This window comes from Monodon monoceros, unplaced genomic scaffold (genome assembly GCF_005190385.1).
Source record: "Monodon monoceros isolate NGI ecotype Baffin Bay Population unplaced genomic scaffold, NGI_Narwhal_1 Super_Scaffold_16, whole genome shotgun sequence".
In the NCBI taxonomy this organism is placed as follows: Eukaryota; Metazoa; Chordata; class Mammalia; order Artiodactyla; family Monodontidae; genus Monodon; species Monodon monoceros.
This window is the reverse complement of record NW_021703772.1, coordinates 42,707,259-42,726,757: the sequence shown is the minus strand read 5'-3', so window position 1 is coordinate 42,726,757 and position 19,499 is coordinate 42,707,259.

Sequence of the window (19,499 nt, the reverse complement as noted above, 5' to 3'; positions counted from 1 at the left end):
AGTGAGACAAAGCATTGAGTACACTTAACACAGGACCTGGTGGGTGACAGGTGCTCAGTGATGTCAGCTGGGACAGCCCTCCTTTTCAACTGTGTCCCATGGCCTGATGCTTCTCCTCCATGAAGGAATCTGCCAGAGAGATGGGAAGTGGGTGGAAGTGAAAGACCAGGGATGGAGGTTAACTTGGTATCCAACAAATTCAATGGATTTTACAGATTCAGTTATGCATATTTTACTTTATTATCAAAAGATTTGAGTCGGGTTACATATATAAAAACCAAACAGTGGGACCAGAATTAAGGAGAGTTGACAAAGATGTTGTATCCCTGTTGTATTCCTGGCAGCAGCTTGCAGCTTTTGATGCTTGGTGAATGTTTTTTACTGAAAACATGGTATGATGTTTCAGGTAATGGAAGGAGTTTGGCACAAAAAGAGCATGGGAGAAAAATGCTAAAATATTGGGTTTGAGCCCTGTTGTTGCTAAATGTGTGCTTTGTTGAAGGTTCTCCAGTGCCTAATCTGTAGGCAGTGATAAGCCAAAGGATTTGGACACATTTTATTTTAGCAAGAGATTTAAAAACATTATGTAAAACAGAAGGGGAAAATCCTGGAATTATGGAGAACCAGGTAGAAAGTTACAGGAATAGCCCAAGTGAGGAATAATGAAGTATAGAAATAGAAAGTGGAAGTAGAGATAGAGAAGACGGATTTGGAAGCAATTCCTGCAGTGGCTGGGCTGGTATGTTGAGCCAGAAAGAAGCTTCCAGACTGAGAAGCTGATGACACAGGAAGGAATTGGTTTTGTGGGCAAAGTGTTACAATCAATTTGGTTGAGTTTGGATTGCTGTGGGATGTGGATCGAGCTGCACTCGTGGACCTGGGACTTGGGAAAGGTTGGCACTGGAGATGTTGAGAGTCATCAACACATGGGCGGGAGCAGAAACTACAGGAGTGACCTGGGAGAGGATGGAGTGAGAACAGACGAGGTACAGGACAGAACCTGTGAATGTCCACATTTAGGGGGACATGAAGGGATGGGAACTAATGAAGAAAGAATAAAGGAAAGAGAGAGTATCAATCAGATAAAGGAGGGGAGCCCAGAACTGAGGAGGCTCAAAAAGCCATGGGAGGAAGATTTCCAGAGGAAAGAGGGCCACCAGGACCCACAGCAGGAGGGGAGTTAAACAGGATAAGGTCAGAGAAGAAAACTTTGCATTGTCAATTCATCAGGAACTGTCGTGGATGGTCATTTCACCAGAATATTAAGGGCGGGATTCAGTTGATGGTGCTGCAGTGACTGAACAGGTAAGAAGGAAGCAAAACTGTCATCCACCTTCCTTGATTGCAGCGCTGACACATACAGTAATCCCCCTTATACATGGGGGATGTGTTCCAAGACCCCCAGTAGATGCCTAAAACTGCAGATAGTACCGAACCCTAAATATTCCGTAGGGGAGCAAAATTTGCCACCCCCAAATGTGTCTTTGGCATGCAGATTACTTCGAGTTGAAAACAATCAAGCCTCAAAAGACTCAGGAAGAAACTTTGACCTGTCCCCTTAGCTGTCTAAAGAATTCAGATAGAGGACCTATTAAGGGAATAGAGCAACCACCATAGATAACTACAGTATGAACCAGGTGGGGTAGGCAAGAAGGAACCTAGCAAAGTCTATTTGTTAAAATTCCTCTCTGCATCCCGTTGTCTCTGCCTGGCCCAGCAAACGTTGTCAATTGCCTTCCTCTACTTTGAAGTTCCAAACCCTGCACCGACATCCTCTTTGGTCTTTAGCTAAGGATGGTATTTAAAGTGGAGTTTCAGCCATATTAGCGAGTTACTCAGTTTTTCTGGGTCTCTTCCATGTCTACATATTATTAAACTTTGATTTTCTCCTGTTAATCTGTCTCATGTCAATTTAATTCTTAAACCAGCCGGAAGAACCTAGAAGGGCAGAGGAAAATTTCTTCCTCCCCGACAATACTGTTATATATACATACCTATGATAAAGTTTAGTTTATAAGTTAGGCACAGTAAGATCTTAACAATAACTAATAATAAAATAGAACGATTATAACAATATATTGTAATAAAAATTATATGAATGTGGTCTCTCTCTCAAAATATCTTATTGTACAAATTTAATGCCTTTTCCATCTTAACTAAGCACTTATCCCTCACTGCGGCAGTAACTCTTGCAGTTTGAGGTACAACAGCAAAAGTAGCATGAATTTCTGTTTTCTTCTTCACAATTTCACGGATAGGAGATTTGTTCTTACTGTAAATCTTAGCACCCTCAGCATAGGATTTTTTATTTCCCTTTTAAGTCCAGAACTCTCACCTTTTCACTTAAGGGAAGCACTTTACGGCTTCTCTTTGGCATATCCAAGTTGCCAGCATCACTACTTTTGCACCTTGTGGACATTATTATATAAAGTAAGGGTTACCTGAACACAAGCATGGAGATATTGTGACAGTTGATCTGACAGCCAAGATGGCTACTAAGTGACTAACAGGATATGATGGACAAAGGGATGATTCACGACCCGGGCAGGACAGAGCTGGACAGCAAGAGATTTCATCATGTTACTTGGAATGGCGCACAATTAAAAAACTTATGAATTGTTTATTTCTGGAATCTTCTATTTAATATTTTCAGACAGAGGGTGACCTTGGATAACTGAAAACCTCCAAAAGTGAAACCACCCATGAGGGGGGTCCATTAAAAAGTCAGATTTAAATATCAAGATTCACAAATTAGAACGAGCCTTCACCATAGCGCCTTCTTTCGCATCCTTGCTGGTCTGCTTATGCAGGGCTCCAGTTTGCAGTAAATTCCCAAAAGAGAAAAGCTTACTACTATCCTATAATGAAAAACCTAGGCCAAGCTACTTCCAACATAAACCCTATTAATGTATCACATTCCCAACCAGTAGAGGTTATACCATCAACATAAAGAGAAAACAAATGTTGTGGCTGTTCCATGGGTAATTTAGAGTCCCATGTCTTTCTGGCCGTACATAAAGCACCACAAACTAGATACATTCATACTAGAATATCCCAGAGGAATGTTTTTTATTAGTCGGAACAGCAAGAAATAAAGACTAAGATAAATTTAATATTTAGCTCTAAATCTTTAGTTTCCCTCATTAGTCCGACTTGCCCGCAGCCATATTGCTGTAAATTAAACAGCTGAAGCTGGTGTGTTGCCAAAATGCACAGCCAGAGAAATGTTAACAGTTCTCTCCTGTTCTTATACCCGATCAAGTTAAAAACAAAAAAGTTATCTGTTTGCCATCCAGACAGGTCATTAGAAAACTCTCAACTTATTTTTGAAGTTGGAAATAGAAAAGTGGCTCTGTCTTCAGCTCTAAGGTGGTCTTTGTCGAAAGGGGCTGATGGAGCTAAATAGGGAAACCGCTTTTGGTGGGGCCTCATCACTGAAGAGTTTCAGAGAAGATTCCTCCAATCAAAATGTTGCCAAATTATCACTGCCCAAAGGAGTCAAGAAAATGCCGCTTACTAGTGGAAGTCAATGCAGATACACTAACACTTTTGTGTGGAATGTCTCAGAAAAGATCCTGGAGGCTAGATTTCTCTGATAGGGGAGCGCCGTGCCAGACCAGAGGGAACGCTCCTTCAGGTGCTTGACCAGGCCAAATTTGGTTTGGGGTGGAAATGGGGGTTTGGTCTTCTCTCCCCATTTATCTCATTAGGCCGATCTTATTGATCAAGGATAGACAGCTGCCCTAATGCCTTCCTACCATACTAGTGACAGAAAACAGAGTTCTGGTTGAACAAATATTTATCAAAGAGTACAAACTGTTTATAACTAAAGAAGAGTAGAGGAAGACAACATGTTAGCTTTACTTCGGCTTTCCCGCGGCTCCCAGAATAGTGGTGCCAGAGACACACACCACATTCTTTGATTCATCAACCTCAGCAGCCTGGAATTTTCAGTCATCATATTCTTAAACTAGGTGCTCTTAAACCAAGTTTTCCCGAATGTGACTGCACATTTGAATCACCTGGAGAGCTCTAAAAGCTCCCAGTACGCCGGCCTCACCCCAGACCAATTACATTATTATCTCTACGGGTGTGGCCCCAGCATCAGTAGTTTTTAATGCTTCCCAAGTGATTCCAATAAGCAACCAAGTTTGAGAATCACTGCATTAAATCTCAATCCTGACCGCACAGTAGATTCACCTGGGAACCAGCCCAGGCCAAGCTAATCATCAGAATTTTTAAAAAAGTTCCCCAGGTGATTTTAACCTGCAACCAGGGCTGAGAACTACTTTTAAGCAGTGACTCTCAGAGTGAGGTTACAGAGCCTGCATTAGGATCAGCTACGTTCCTCATTAAACATGTAATTCCCAGGCCCACCCCAGACCTACCGAATCAGACATGGGGCTGCACCTACCCTACAGGCTCCCCAGGTGATTCATATCCTCACTAATGTTGGAGGCCCACCACCTCAAACCTCTTCTCACCTGGCCTGACAATCCCTCAACTTGTAGGAAGAGAGCTTTATTCTTTTTGCCCGAGGAAGACGGTTATAATTCCTGTTAAAGTGCAAACATCGTGACATAATCTCCAAGATACATTAGGTGAAAAGAGCAAGATGCAGAATAGCCTATATAGCATTTGCCTTTTAAAAATAAGAAATATTTGTATGAGTGTATTTCTATATGGGCGGAAAATCTCTGGAAGAGTACAGGTCAAGAGGTGCTTCTGTAGAATGGAAGAGGCTGGTTTGGCGGAGGGGAGGACCTTTTATAATTTGTACCATGTACGTATATAACTCCTCTATTCAAAACCAGTGTAACTAAAAATGCGAACATTCTAGAGGGAGAAGTCACATTAAACCTTGTTATTCGCTTATACCCCAGAGTGAATTATTATATCAGAATTTTTTTTCTGAACAGATTTTGATATGAGGAAGAACAATAGGGTATATGGCATAAGGACAAGGGAAACCAAAGAAGGTATGGGGAATAGGAAAGAATCTCAGATTCTCAAAGTCAGTCTTTGCCAACTTTACATATTTGCCCATGGTCAGTCTTGACCTTAATTTCTAATCCAAATGATGGAAACAAACTAGTAAGTATCTCCTTCTTCAGACACTGTGTTTGGAAAATAAACAGGGGCTTTTTGTCTTCACCAAGCTCTAATAGAGTAGGGGTGAGGGGCGGGGAGGCCCTTGGCCACTTGGACCTTAGCAAACAAGCTTCTATGAAATGCTGCCTCAAATTCCCCTTGTTACCACCAGGTGGCAGCAGCAACCCACTTCTGGTCTAGCCCAGGAGATGCTTAACTAGCATGGCTCTACTTGTTTAATCAGCGTCTGGTCAGAGAACTGTAGAAACTGAGACGCGAAAGAACATTTCTTAAAAGTTCTCCTAATGACCACATGTGCTGAAATGGAGGGAAAAAAGAAGAACAATGTATGAAGAACACTTAATATTCAACACAACAAATTTCATCTGTGAAGGGCAGGAAACGAAATCGTAACATTTCCAGACACCTACTATGTGCCAAGCACTTTACTAAATGCCTTGTATGTTATTTCATTTGATCATCAATACAGACTTGTGAGCTGGATACCAATGCCTCTATTTTACAGATGGGGGAGCTAAAGTGGGGATAGATTAAGTAACTTGCCTGAAGTTTCAGAGAAGTAAGACAGAGGCAAGGTGTGAACCCAGTTTGATCACATAAATCCATGATTTCTCCATTACTGTATGTCAGACCATCTTCTGTAATTGGGCGTACCAGACACTGGCCAAAATGGCCTTGGAGGATGGCTTGGAGTTGGACCACAGTAGGCTTGGGGAGGGGTGGATTTACCAGCCAAATAGCAGGATTCTGATAGAGAATACGACTGTTGTTTGTGTACCCCCTGTTTTATGTCCCAGTACTTGCCCTTGACACAGGAAGTAAGAGATCAACAGTGCTTTCTAAATTTGAGCTGTCTGTATAATCAGGAGGAACCTCTTGGAATCAGAAGAGTCCTGACCTAGAGAGAGAATTACGTTCTAGAGAGGGGATAGAATGCTTTTTTCCCTAGAACAATATGAACCTGAAGTGAATGACAGATTTCATGCATGTCAAGTGGGAATGTTTATTAGTGGGAGGTTCTTCTGTACTTCTTGCCTTTGTAACTAAATAGTATACTTAAATCTCTACTTTGTATCTCTTGACTTATTAGGTAAGACTAAGAAATTATCTCCCTATATCTCTCCTTCCTATAAATTTCCCAATTTTGTCTGGTTAAACCCTTATTTTTATGTCCTCAAGGTTAGTAATTTACATTCCGTCCTACAACTGTAACAAAAAGTAATTGTGGTATAATTACATAGAGTATTTACCACAGGACTGAGCAGTGTATGGTCAGTAGGGAATTCTCTATGACTAACCTTGTCTTGAAAGGGGAATTCTCCCATCATCAAGGTCACATGGATTCTCTTCTCTAATGTGTTCAAAATAACACCATGTCTGGTTTAATTGCATCTGGACCACAACTTTCATGTAAATATTTTGTTTTTTTACGGGTTCTATTTGCCGTTTCTTATTCTTATTGTTAGAAGAAAATAGGCTTCGTTTGTCATGTCACTAAAATATGGCCCCTTGAACACACCATCAGTTGGATGGTGCAGTGTAGTCCCTTTATGGGTTTGTTCCACATCTGTCACTGTGGGCTTTCTTTGTTGTGTACTGCTTGGCTGGTTTCCCTGTTTGTTAGATCTCAGGTTTCCTCCTTAATTGGAATTGCTTTTGTGTTTTGCTAAAATACATCCTTAATAATTATTTCAGAAATAGTGCATGAGGAATGTATTTTCCAAGGGTTTGCATACCTGGGATGTCTTCTTGTCACTACTTTTTTTTTTTAATATTTTATAACTTCTAGGAGAAAGCTCTTTTTTTTTTTTCCTGAACTTTTAAATAAATTTATTTGTTTATTTATTTATTTTTGGCTGTGTTGGGTCTTCGTTTCTGTGCGAGGGCTTTCTCCAGTTGCGGCGAGTGGGGGCCACTCTTCATCGCGGTGCGCGGGCCTCTCACTGTCGCGGCCTCTCTCGTTGAGGAGCACAGGCTCCAGACGCGCAGGCTCAGTAGTTGTGGCTCACAGGCCTAGTTGCTCTGCAGCATGTGGGATCTTCCCAGACCAGGGCTCGAACCCGTGTCCCCTGCATTAGCAGGCAGATTCTCAACCGCTGCGCCACCAGGGAAGCCCTTGTCACTCTTTCTTGTTTAAAATTTCATAAGAAAAATGTTCTTTGATTTCCCTCTTAACAGTTTTCAGTATTTTGGAATTAATGTTAGTTGTGTCTTATAATTTCTACTGGAATTATTTCAGTACTATCTTAATATTATTTTAACAAAGGAGATTATACGAGTAAATTTTGGTCTTTACTGAGTCTTTGGGGCTGCATCCAGTAAGAAGCAGCCACCTCCCATTTCTTTTACACCTCTGTAACACGAACTAGGCTTTTTTTTTTTTTTCTCATACGTTCTATTTTGTTACCCTGAAGGCTTCTGGAGGGGTTTCAAAAGCAATATTTCTATCATCATTTTGTTAGTCCCATTTTCACAACTCACTTAGAAGCAAAATATTTTATGAGAAGCTATGTTGTGTCCAGAACAAGTGAAACGCTGACTGTCAGGCAAGATTTAGAAAATAGAAGCTTCCCATAAATTTAAGGCTAGAAATCCCATCTGCATAAAGAAAGACCCCTTAGCCCACCAAGAAAATGCCTATGGGCTTCTGAAAACTCCCTTCCTCTACAAAAGAGAGAAAATCATTAAAAATTTTGATTTATGCCCCAATCTGTTGCTGTTTATAGCATAGAAATCTGTAATTCTCCTGCCAATGGAACTAAAGTTGCTTTTAAATGGTTACAGTAAAAAAATGCCCAAACGAAAATATTTGCCGCATTTTTCTTTCTAGTGACCTCAGTAATACCTGAGTGGATATATAATTATTTCTTGGACATTGTGTTTAAACAATTACTTTGGGATTATCTAAAATTCACTTGACCATGAGTTTTTGACATTATTAAAATGGCTAGCTAATTACTCATAGACTGCATATCGTAGGCAGGTTTTAAGTAATTCCCTTGAAAACAAATATTCAAAAAGAGTTTTTATGTCCATTTAGGTCTCTTTCTTGAGCTGAAATAAGCAAGGCCAGCTGTGCTTCAGCCTAGAATCATAAAAGTGAAAGAATGTAAACTGATACAGCCACTATGGAGAACAGTATGGAGATTCCTTAAAACACTAAAAATAGAGCTACCATATGACCCAGCAATCCCACTACTGGGCATATACCCTGAGAAAACCATAATTCAGAAAGAGTCATGTACCAAAATGTTCATTGCAGCACTATTTACGATGGCCAGGACACAGAAGCAACCTAAGTGTCCATTGACAGATGAATGGATAAAGAAGATGTGGCACATATATACAATGGAATATTACTCAGCCATAAAAAGAAATGAAATTGAGTTATTTGTAGTGAGGTGGATGGACCTAGAGTCTGTCATACAGAGAGAAGTAAGTCAGAAAGAGAAAGACAAATCCCATATGCTAACACATATATATGGAATCAGAAAAAAAAAAGGTTCTGAAGAACCTAGGGGCAGGAGAAGAATAAAGACACAGACGTAGAGAATGGACTTGAGGACACAGGGAGGGGGAAGGGTAAACTGGGACGAAGTGAGAGAGTGGCATTGACATATATACACTACCAAATGTAAAATAGCTAGCTAGTGGGAAGCAGCCGCATGGCACAGGGAGATCAGCTCAGTGCTTTGTGACTACCTAGAGGGGTGGGATAGGGAGGGTGGGAGGGAGACACAAGAGGGAGGGGACATGGGGATATATGTATACATATAGCTGATTCACTTTGTTATAAAGCAGAAACTAACACACCATTGTAAAGCACTTATACTCCAATAAAGATGTTAAAAAATAAATAAAAGTGAAAGATAATGGCTTATCGCAAATGAAGATCCAGCTGTAATTGCAGGCCTGACCTGGCCACTCAGCCATGCACGTGTGGAGTTCTCCATTTGAGACTGTAATGGTCAGCCCTGCTGAACATTGTTGCATCCTGGATGCAAAACAAAAGGGCTGTTAGAAGAAAAGTTACTTTTCTTGAATGTAAATATATCTTTCTCGAGGTTGGAAAATTGGAAATGATCTCAAGATGTCCATCTGACAAAATTTGGCCTGCGAAAGAGCCACACCAGGCCAACAGGGCCTTCAAATGCATCAGACACTATTTCTTCCTTGATGTAAAGCACTACTAACTCTTGTTTACCCACAATTTAACCAACCAGAAAGTTAAGGTAATCCCTTCTCCCCAAACTCTATCTTTAAGAGAAAGTGATAATTAAGGTTGTGTGGTTTTAGGGATACATCAACACAATAGGATCACCTTGACTTAAGCCCGTTCTTCAGATGATGTCAGTTTTGTGTGACATTCCTGGTGGTGCCCCTAAAGCAATGCAGAAACTTGGGGGTACTTATGCCTCCTCAGAGATTAAATTGCACAGTGTCAGTTTCCAGTTGTATTGCACTGCTTTCCTGATTCTAACCAACTCTAATCATTCTGAATAAATTTAAAGCCAGAGACAGATATAGTGAGCCCCTATATACGTTTAAAATAATCTTTAAGAGTGTAAAAGCTTTCCCTGATAAAACATGGCTTTTGACTCCTCCCACCTTCCCTACACAACTTACCTGTAGAAAATAGATAAACAGATAAATGCATGAATCAATCGATCTGGCTGTGCATATTGATAAGATATAATGCAAGGAAAAGGCTGATTCAAGAAACCATTAAGATCTTTTTTTTCTTAGTCATCACTACTTTGTGTTTCTAAACTTCTTATGAAAATAACTCAATTTCTAGCAGCAGCTTGTGCTGGTAGAGGCAAGCCCAGATATACACAGGAACTGCTGAGCCTGTGTTATGATTTGAGGGGTGTGGGAATTAAGTGAGATGTGAAGTGCCTTGCCTATCACTGATACACAGAAGGCATTCCACAAGTATCAATTTCTTCGATGTCTAGCATTAGAATCAATCTTTGGATTCTTTTTTTTTTCAGTCCTCTTTAGATATACTCAGCTCATTCTTTCATTCACATCTAGATTCTTTCACCCAGTATTCATTCATGGTTCCCTGTGTGTCAAGGCCTGTGTTGGGCATGGGGATACAGTGGTGAATAATAAATCCCTGAACTCACAGAGCAACAAGTCTAGTGTCAGTGATACAGCAGAGACTTTTCCTCCGTTAAGAGGAAAAGGGTTTCCCTGGTGGCTCAGTGGTTGGGAGTCCGCCTGCCGATGCAGGGGATGCGGGTTCGTGCCCCGGTCCGGGGGGATCCCGCGTGTCATGGGGCGGCTGGGCCTGTGGGCTGTGGCCGCTGGGCCTGTGCGTCCAGAGCCTGTGCTCCGTGACGGGAGAGGCCACAGCGGTGAGAGGCCCGCGTACCGCAAAAAAAATAAATAAATAAAAGGGGGAATGAAGTCAGGAACCTGTATGAGAGAGGGGGAGAGGGTCAGGAAAATGTCCCAGATAAATAAAAGCAATTTTCAAGTCCCTCAAGCTACGTCTCATTGTGGTCCAGCGCTGGCCTTGATGCTACCCTTGACTCTGCACCCAAAGACCAAGGTGAGAATGACATCCCTTCCTTAGCTCCGACTCAAATCCAAGGGTAGTGATGCGAGAGGAATTGCTGCTTTAAAACAAAGAAAAAGAACAAAACAATAACCATAATGAAATAAAAGCCTTAAAGCTAAAGAAAAATAAAATGTCATGATTTGTGCATTGTTTCTACAAAACTGATTTGTTCTGTGGTGGAAGATAGAGTCTGCCCTTGATTTCTACAAAACATGCAGTAATCGGTTATGTACTCCAGGGAAAAACTATTCTTAAGGAAGCAGGAACATGATGGATTCACTTCCTTGGTGAGGTTTATAATATGTGGCAGTTTTAGCACAAGCAGGTACTTGGTCTATAAACCGGGAGAGCACACATTAGTGGTGGCTTGTTTTGAAATGAAGAAGAATGCAGCTCTTCCTCTCACTCTGCTTGTGAGTCCTTCTGGGGATAAACAGGAAGATTAAGTGTTTTCCTGATGTTGTGTTTGCCTGTCACGGTAATGTGCACACGCCCCGTTGCCAGCACCTTTACACAGCCCCACAGACCTGCTATTTTCGTCGGCAGGAGCTGTTCATCGCAGACCCAGGTCTCATTCTGTGTTGAATGGAGTCAGAGTTATTTCCGCTTCTTGTTCCAATGCTCCCTCTCAATTAGATGCTCTACGATTAGCTGCTTCGCAATTAGACACCAGATCCCTTAGTCTGTGAGCATCCAGTTTCTTGGTCCCCGGAGGCCATTTCATGTCCTCACTCCTCAAAGCCTGCTGTTCTGCTTGTTGCCATTTAAATGGTGCTAAAGAGAGCAGCCCTGGCAGCCAGCTGGCTTCCCAGAGGCCTCTGGTGCTGCTGAGCCACCAGAGACCCAAGTCTGGTCCTCAGATGGGTGTGTGGGAACACGAGCTGTCAACTCCAAAAGGGATTTCATTTTACAGGCCTGATTCATGTTAACTCATGTCATAAGAGACTGGCTGACAAGCTAAAATGCCAATTTCTGTATTTACCATTAGAAATGTACTTGCCAAGCAATAAATCTGCGTCAGCCACTCAGTTCATTATTTGCACACAATTAAAGTCTGTTTGGGAAACCAAATTACGGATCACAAGGTTTCTTGGTGAAGGGAAAATGGACTCTCATACACTGCTCATTGGAGTGTAAATGGAGACAAGTTTTCTGGAAGGCAATGTTTTATTATGTGCAACTTTTACATTGAACAAGCGTGATGAGTTCTTTATTTGCATCTCCTCTCACCCCTTGAAAATTTATTCAGTGGTGGAATCTTGCCCCTGTCTAAAAACTTGGCCGACCCCCTGACTTTTCCACTTACTCATATGGAATAGATTGGCCTATGATCAAAGTCACAAACACTGGCTCAATTCAGGAATGAAAACTATACAGTATGAGCTGTTAAATCAAACTTCAGTCTTCAGTCAGACTTTTCCTCCCCTCTCCCAGCTAAGGCCTAAGGTTGCTGGGCCACCTATCTTTTGGACAATAATCTTGATCACCTTAGCATTCCTCTCTTCCCTTCTTTTTACTTGCTAATTGCATCTTCTGGCCTCTCAGAGGATGGAACATGGTGGAGGAAGAGGCTATTAAGCTTGAGGTAAGGGTCACCATGCTCCTCCCGCCCCCATCCCCACGATGGGGCCTCACATCACAGCTCAGCTGAAGATTCTTTCATCATAAATCCACTTCCCCTTCCAAACTTTCAGCCCTTTCTGCCTAAGTGATCCAAGGGAGGAGGAATTGACTTTATTTTCATCCTTTGAAAGTTTGTTCACGCATGTAACTTTGGTGTAGAACATCATTGCAGTTCAGATCCATGTACTTTTAGTTTGTGTGGGTCTGTGTATTTTCTCAGACTGAATGCCTAGAACTGCAAAAGTTGTGTTTGTGGGTGCTAGTAACATGGTGGGTAAGAGCTAGGGTTCTGGAGTCTACTGTTTGCAAGTGTCAGGGTCAAACTTTTAATATCCTGTTACATATGCATTGAAAGCCTTAAAGATGTTCATAATAGTAGCAAATGCTTATTCTGCACCTACTATATTGCACAGACGATTCCAAGAGCTTTATCTGTACCAGTAAGTTTAGTTTCTCAACAATCCTGTGTTATATATTATCATTATCTCCATTTTGCAGCAAAGAAACCTAGGCAAGGAAAGACTGCATTACTTGCCTCAAGTCATAAAATGATAAATTCCATCCAAACAGTCTGACACCAGAACCCACACTCTTGATCACTCTGCTTACTAATGCTCATGAACACAAGAATTCTAGTTCTAGAAAATCAGTCTCAGGAAATAGACACACAAAATAACGTAGCTGGATCTTAGTTGCAACGTCTCTAATAACTTGAAAAAACTGGGTACAACGCTTGCGTTTGATAGTAGGAGACTGATTAAATAAACAAGTATGTTAATATGAACCCAAAGCCTTTAAACATGTATTTTAGAGGAGTATTCACATATAAAAAATGCAAAACTGCACCAGTAGTCAGCGAAATGCAAATGAAAGTAGAGTGGAAAAAATGAGAAGGAGACGTAATGTTCAGTGCTGGCAAGAACAGGCCACTTTCCTTCACTACTGATGAGAGTGGGAATTGTTAGGATATCTTTGCAAAGGAATTTGACCAAAACTTCTAATGTGCTTAAAAATTAGAAACGTGTAACCCTTTGACTAACATTATTATTTTTGAGAATCTATATTACAGAAAGTAAAGCATGGACATAAGGCAAAAATCTGGAAATAATTGAATGTCTGTCAATAAGACAATGATTGACTAATTACGGTACATCCATGCTATGTCATATTAATGCAGCTCTTTTTTTTTTCTTTTTTTTATTGAAGTATAGTTGATTTACAATGTTTCAGGTGTACAGCAAGGTGATTCAGTTATACATATAAATATATAAATGTATTCCTTTTCAGATTCTTTTCCATTATAGGTTATTACAAAATATTGAATATAGTTTCCTCTGCTATACAGTTAAGTCCTTGTTTATAAAAACATATTCTTTTTATGTAAAGAATTGGAAACAATAAAAAAGAATAGTGGCATAATCTAATCTATATAATTCTGCTTTGTACTATTATTTATTTATTTTTTTAACATCTTTATTGGAGTATAATTGCTTTACAATGGTGTGTTAGTTTATGCTTTATAACAAAGTGAATCAGTTATACATATACATATGTTCCCATATCTCTTCCCTCTTGCATCTCCCTCCCTCCCACCCTCCCTATCCCACCCCTCTAGGTGGTCACAAAGCATGGAGCTGATCTCCCTGTGCTATGCGGCTGCTTCCCACTAGCTATCTATTTTACGTCTGGTAGTGTATATATGTCCATGCCACTCTCTCACTTTGTCACAGCTTACCCTTCCCCCTCCCCATATCCTCAAGTCCATTCTCTAGTAGGTCTGTGTCTTTATTCCCGTCTTATCCCTAGGTTCTTCATGACATTTTTTTTCCCCTTAGATTCCATATATATGTGTTAGCATACAGTATTTGTCTTTCTCTTTCTGACTTACTTCACTCTGTGTGACAGACTCTAGGTCCATCCACCTCACTACAAATAACTCAATTTCATTTCTTTTTATGGCTGAGTAATATTCCATTGTATATATGTGCCACATCTTCTTTATCCATTCATCCAATGATGGACACTTAGGTTGCTTCCATCTCCTGGCTACTGTAAATAGAGCTGCAATGAACATTTTGGTACATGACTCTTTTTGAATTATGGTTTTCTCAGGGTATATGCCCAGTAGTGGGATTGCTGGGTCATATGGTAGTTCTATTTATAGTTTTTAAGGAACCTCCATACTGTTCTCCACAGTGGCTGTACCAATTCACATTCCCACCAGCAGTGCAAGAATGTTCCCTTTTCTCCACACCCTCTCCAGCATTTATTGTTTCTAGATTTTTTGATGATGGCCATTCTGACTGGTGTGAGATGATACCTCATTGTAGTTTTGATTTGCATTTCTCTAATGATTAATGATGTTGAGCATTCTTTCATGCGTTTGTTGGCAATCTGTACATCTTCTTTGGGGAAATGTCTATTTAGGTCTTCTGCCCATTTTTGGATTGGGTTGTTTGTTTTTTTGTTATTGAGCTGCATGAGCTGCTTGTAAATTTTGGAGATTAATCCTTTGTCAGTTGCTTCATTTGCAAATATTTTCTCCCATTCTGAGAGTTGTCTTTTGGTCTTGTTTATGGTTTCCTTTGCTGTGCAAAAGCTTTGAAGTTTCATTAGGTCCCATTTGTTTATTTTTGTTTTTATTTCCCTTTCTCTAGGAGGTGGGTCAAAAAGGATCTTGCTGTGATTTATGTCATAGAGTGTTCTGCCTGTGTTTTCCTCTAAGAGTTTGATAGTTTGTGGCCTTACATTTAGGTCTTTAATCCATTTTGAGCTTATTTTTGTGTATGGTGTTAGGGAGTATTCTAATCTCATACTTTCACATGTAGCTGTCCAGTTTTCCCAGCACCACTTATTGAAGAGGCTGTCCTTTCTCCACTGTACATTCCTGCCTGCTTTATCAAAGATAAGGTGACCATATGTGCGTGGGTTTATCTCTGAGCTTTCTATCCTGTTTCATTGATCTATATTTCTGTTTTTGTACCAGTACCATACTGTCTTGATTACTGTAGCTTTGTAGTATAGTCTGAAGTCAGGGAGCCTGATTCCTCCAGCTCAGCTTTTTGTTCTCAAGATTGCTTTGGCTATTCAGGGTCTTTTGTGTTTCCATACAAATTGTGACATTTTTTGTTCTAGTTCTGTGAAAAGTGCCAGTGGTAGTTTGATAGGGATTGCATTGAATCTGTAGATTGCTTTGGGTAGTAGAGTCATTTTCACAATGTGGATTCTTCCAATCCAAGAACATGGTATATCTCTCCATCTATTTGTATCATCTTTAATTTCTTTCATCAGTGTCTTATAATTTTCTGCATACAGGTCTTTTGTCTCCTTAGGTAGGTTTATTCCTAGATATTTTATTCTTTTTGTCGCAATGGTAAATGGGAGTGTTTTCTTAATTTCTCTTCCAGATTTTTCATCATTAGTGTATAGGAATGAAGAGATTTCTGTGCATTAATTTTGTATCCTGCTACTTTACCAAATTCATTGATTAGCTCTAGTAGTTTTCAGGTAGCATCTTTAGGATTCTCTATGTATAGTATCATGTCATCTGCAAACAGTGACAGCTTTACTTCTTCTTTTCCAGTTTGGATTCCTTTTATTTCCTTTTCTTCTCTAATTGCTGTGGCTAAAACTTCCAAAACTGTGTTGAATAAGAGTGGTAAGAGTGGGCAACCTTGTCTTGTTCCTGATCTTAGTGGAAATGCTTTCAGTTTTTCACCATTGAGGACGATGTTGGCTGTGGGTTTGTCATATATGGCCTTTAATATGTTGAGGAAAGTTCCCTCTATGCCTACTTTCTGCAGGGTTTTTTATCATAAATGGGTGTTGAATTTTGTCGAAAGCTTTCTCTGTAATGCAGCTCTTTAAGTAATGAATTTGATCTTGACTTATTGACCTAGAGCAGTGTTCATGATATATTGTGTGAGAAAAGTTGCTTTCATAATGTGTAGAGCAAGACCCCATTTTGTGAGAACAAACAATAATCTCTGTGTGTATGAAAGTTTGTATAAGAGTGGAGAAAGCTCTGAATGGTTACAAATCAGGATATTAACTTTGGCTACCTCAGCTGGGTAGCATAAATGTGTTTGTGTTTGTGTGTGTGTGTGTGTATGCACCTTTGGACTGTTTCATTAGTTGCAGTGAGAATTTATATTTAGAAATTAGAATTTTTTATTAAAGAAAAAAGAGTATTAAATGATATGAAAGGCATTTATGATCTATTGTCAAATGGAAGAAAAAAAAATCCCATTTTAAAAAGCAATCCAAAATGGTATATGTGTTTATTAATGTGGGTGTAGAGAAAAAGACTGAAATGTTAACAGGAGTTATTTCTGACTCATGGGATTTTTACTGTCTTTGATCTGTCTGTGTTTTCTGAATATCAAGCAATTAACATATATTAATTATATAAAGAAAAAACTTTGTTAGAAATAAAATGAGGAACTGGTTTGTAAGGAAAGATAAAGAGTTAGAATTGAGTTTGAAGTGAATTTTTTTTTAAGAGGGTGATTGGTAAAATGGAGTCAGAGCAAAAAGTTGAACGACCTCAAGGATGGTACATTTGAACAGTTCAGTGCCTGAAAACATTTTCTCCATTAGAGGGTGAGATCTCCTGTGTTGTTAGTCAATAATCTTGTCACAATACATGACCTGCAAAGATTAGGGGGAGACCCAATTTTGAGATTTCTTTTGGCAATATTTTCTATCTAAAATACTCTGGCTTATACCAAACCATCTTTTACCTAGAAGGGGGAAGATAAGGAATTTGGAATAGAACGTTAACAGGAAACAAAGATGAATCCAGGCAGACTTGTGGACACAGGACATAAATGGAGTGCAGGGGTGGATATGGACCGGTTGATAGCAGAGAAATCCTGACGCAGGGCGCCGCAGTCCTTAGTGTACTGTAGCCATAAAGCTGTGGAACACATCCATTGAGAACAACAGAGACTAACCTACATGTTTTGTGTTAAGAACTGGACTTAACTCTTTCCGTCAAAGGCACATGGCATTTGTGCAATTCGTCACCTGCCATTTGCAGAACTTTGTAAGGTACATTTGTGGGGGGAGTCGGGGGAGCATATGTGCAACATTCATCAGGCCCTCATAGAATTAGGAGGGAAGGTGGTTTAGTACAAAAAATTCTTTTTATTTCTTCCTCATCTAGGTAATAGCCAAACCAAAGCTTCAGTTATGCAGAACCTCAGATCTGGATTTCTTTTCAGGATAAGGTTAGTACATGGAGAGAAGGAAGAAGAATTATTATAAAATTAGAGAAAGAAATTTAACGACAGGGAAAAATCCTAAGCTTCTTAGCCATTTAAAATTGTGGCTGAAGTAAACCCTTATTGAGCAGACTGGATCATAAAACTGAAGCTGTGAAAGACCAAAGACGAGAATTCTTGTTTTTCTACAAGGATCCCATTCAGAAAGAGGACTGTAATGTGAAAGGAGGAAGAGATAGCAATTTACTTTTTACTGTCTGTGATGCCAGTTGTACGGTTTTGAACTCCATTGTTGTGGGGAATGTCAATGGTCCCTAAGCGGTCCAGCATAACCGGGAGGTGATGGGTTTCGGTTCGGGGCTATGGTGCTGTTTATTGCAGCTATTGAGAGGTAGCGTTTCCGGGAAGGCTGAAATGATGGTGAAATGGAATGCCTTTTCTTTTTATGTCCCTTTTGTCTGATACAGTATTTTTAGTTGTTAACTCAAGGTTGAAATAGACCAAAATAAAAACCTGAAAATAAGAGCTTCAAGTAAAAATCTCTGTTTGGCCCATGCCAGATAGAACTGAAACCCAAACTTCTGGCTTTTCAACATCAATTAGAACAAGTGCTATGGAAGATGTTGCTAATTAGGCATTTCTGCAGAAATTTAAGACATGTAATCAAGAAATAATTATAATCCTAGAAGCTGATTTTTAAGGAGTGCTTCCTTGTTTGTGCTTACGCCTTCCCTCCTATTTTGGAGGATTAGATGTGAACATTCCTTCAAAAGTCACTCCACCACCTCTTCTCCTTTAGCTCATTCTCATGTAGTCCACTGACTTTTATCTCTGGCCTCTCTTTGTCCACCAGGGCCTTTCCTTTTGTCCATAAACATACTCTAGTCTACTTCATCCTTTAAAACCAACCATCCACCCAACCCAAAAGACCTTCCCTCAATCTCCAATCCTTTGAGCCTCCTATCTAAGTCTAAATTCACTAGAAGTGTAGTCTGAATTTTCCTCTCCCAGTGCTTTGTCTCTCATTCTCCCCTCACTCGTTTCCAAACTAGTGTTCATATTCATCTCCCTACTGAAGGTAAAAGTGACCCTCAATTGACAAATTCTCTTCCTCCCTGGGCTCTAGGGCATTTAAACATTTCCATCCCTTTGTCTTTCCTGGAATTCTTCTTCCTTGGCTTTTGCAGTACCAATCCCATTGCTCTCCCTCAGCGCTTGTTGGTTCAGTCTCATTCTGCTTGTCCTTAGAGTCTGATGTTTTCCAGGCTCTGCCCTTCTCTCTCTTCTCTGGCTTCGGGATAATAAAATGACATTTATTCATTTCAGGTATCATGATAAAAGGCAAGAATGCAAATGACTAAAACATCACCACCTACTAGGAATCCTTAGACATAGTACCTATTGATGATAGTATCAATAACATCTCGTAGCCTCAATTTCCAGATGTCATAAATACCTAAGATCCAGATCTTCATTTGCAACCCTTTACTGTGCATCCCTAGCTGAAGCCCAACAGGACCAAAAGCAAACAACTCAACACCCCTCCCTCATTGCATCCTCCCTCAATAGTCCCTCCCATGTTTAACGGTGGGAACATTCCTCTGGGATAGGCAAACTAGAAACCTGGGAATCATCCTACATCACTTTCTTTCAACCTCCACTTCTAATAAATCTCCAACTCTATCACTTGTCTAACAGAAAGATTGTTTAAATACCTGCCCTTTCTTCACTGCTTGGCCCAGACCTCCTCCTTCTGCACCTGGAAAATACTACAGAAGCCTTTGCTTTCCTTTTCTCCAAGTTCTGCATCAACCTCCAAATTCATCCTCCACAATGCTGCCAGAGTGCCTATTGTTTTTTTAATATTTTAAAATTAATTTTTATTGGAGTATAGTTGCTTTACAATGTTGTGTTAGTTTCTACTGTACAGCAAAATTGATGAGCTATACATATACATATATCCCCTCTTT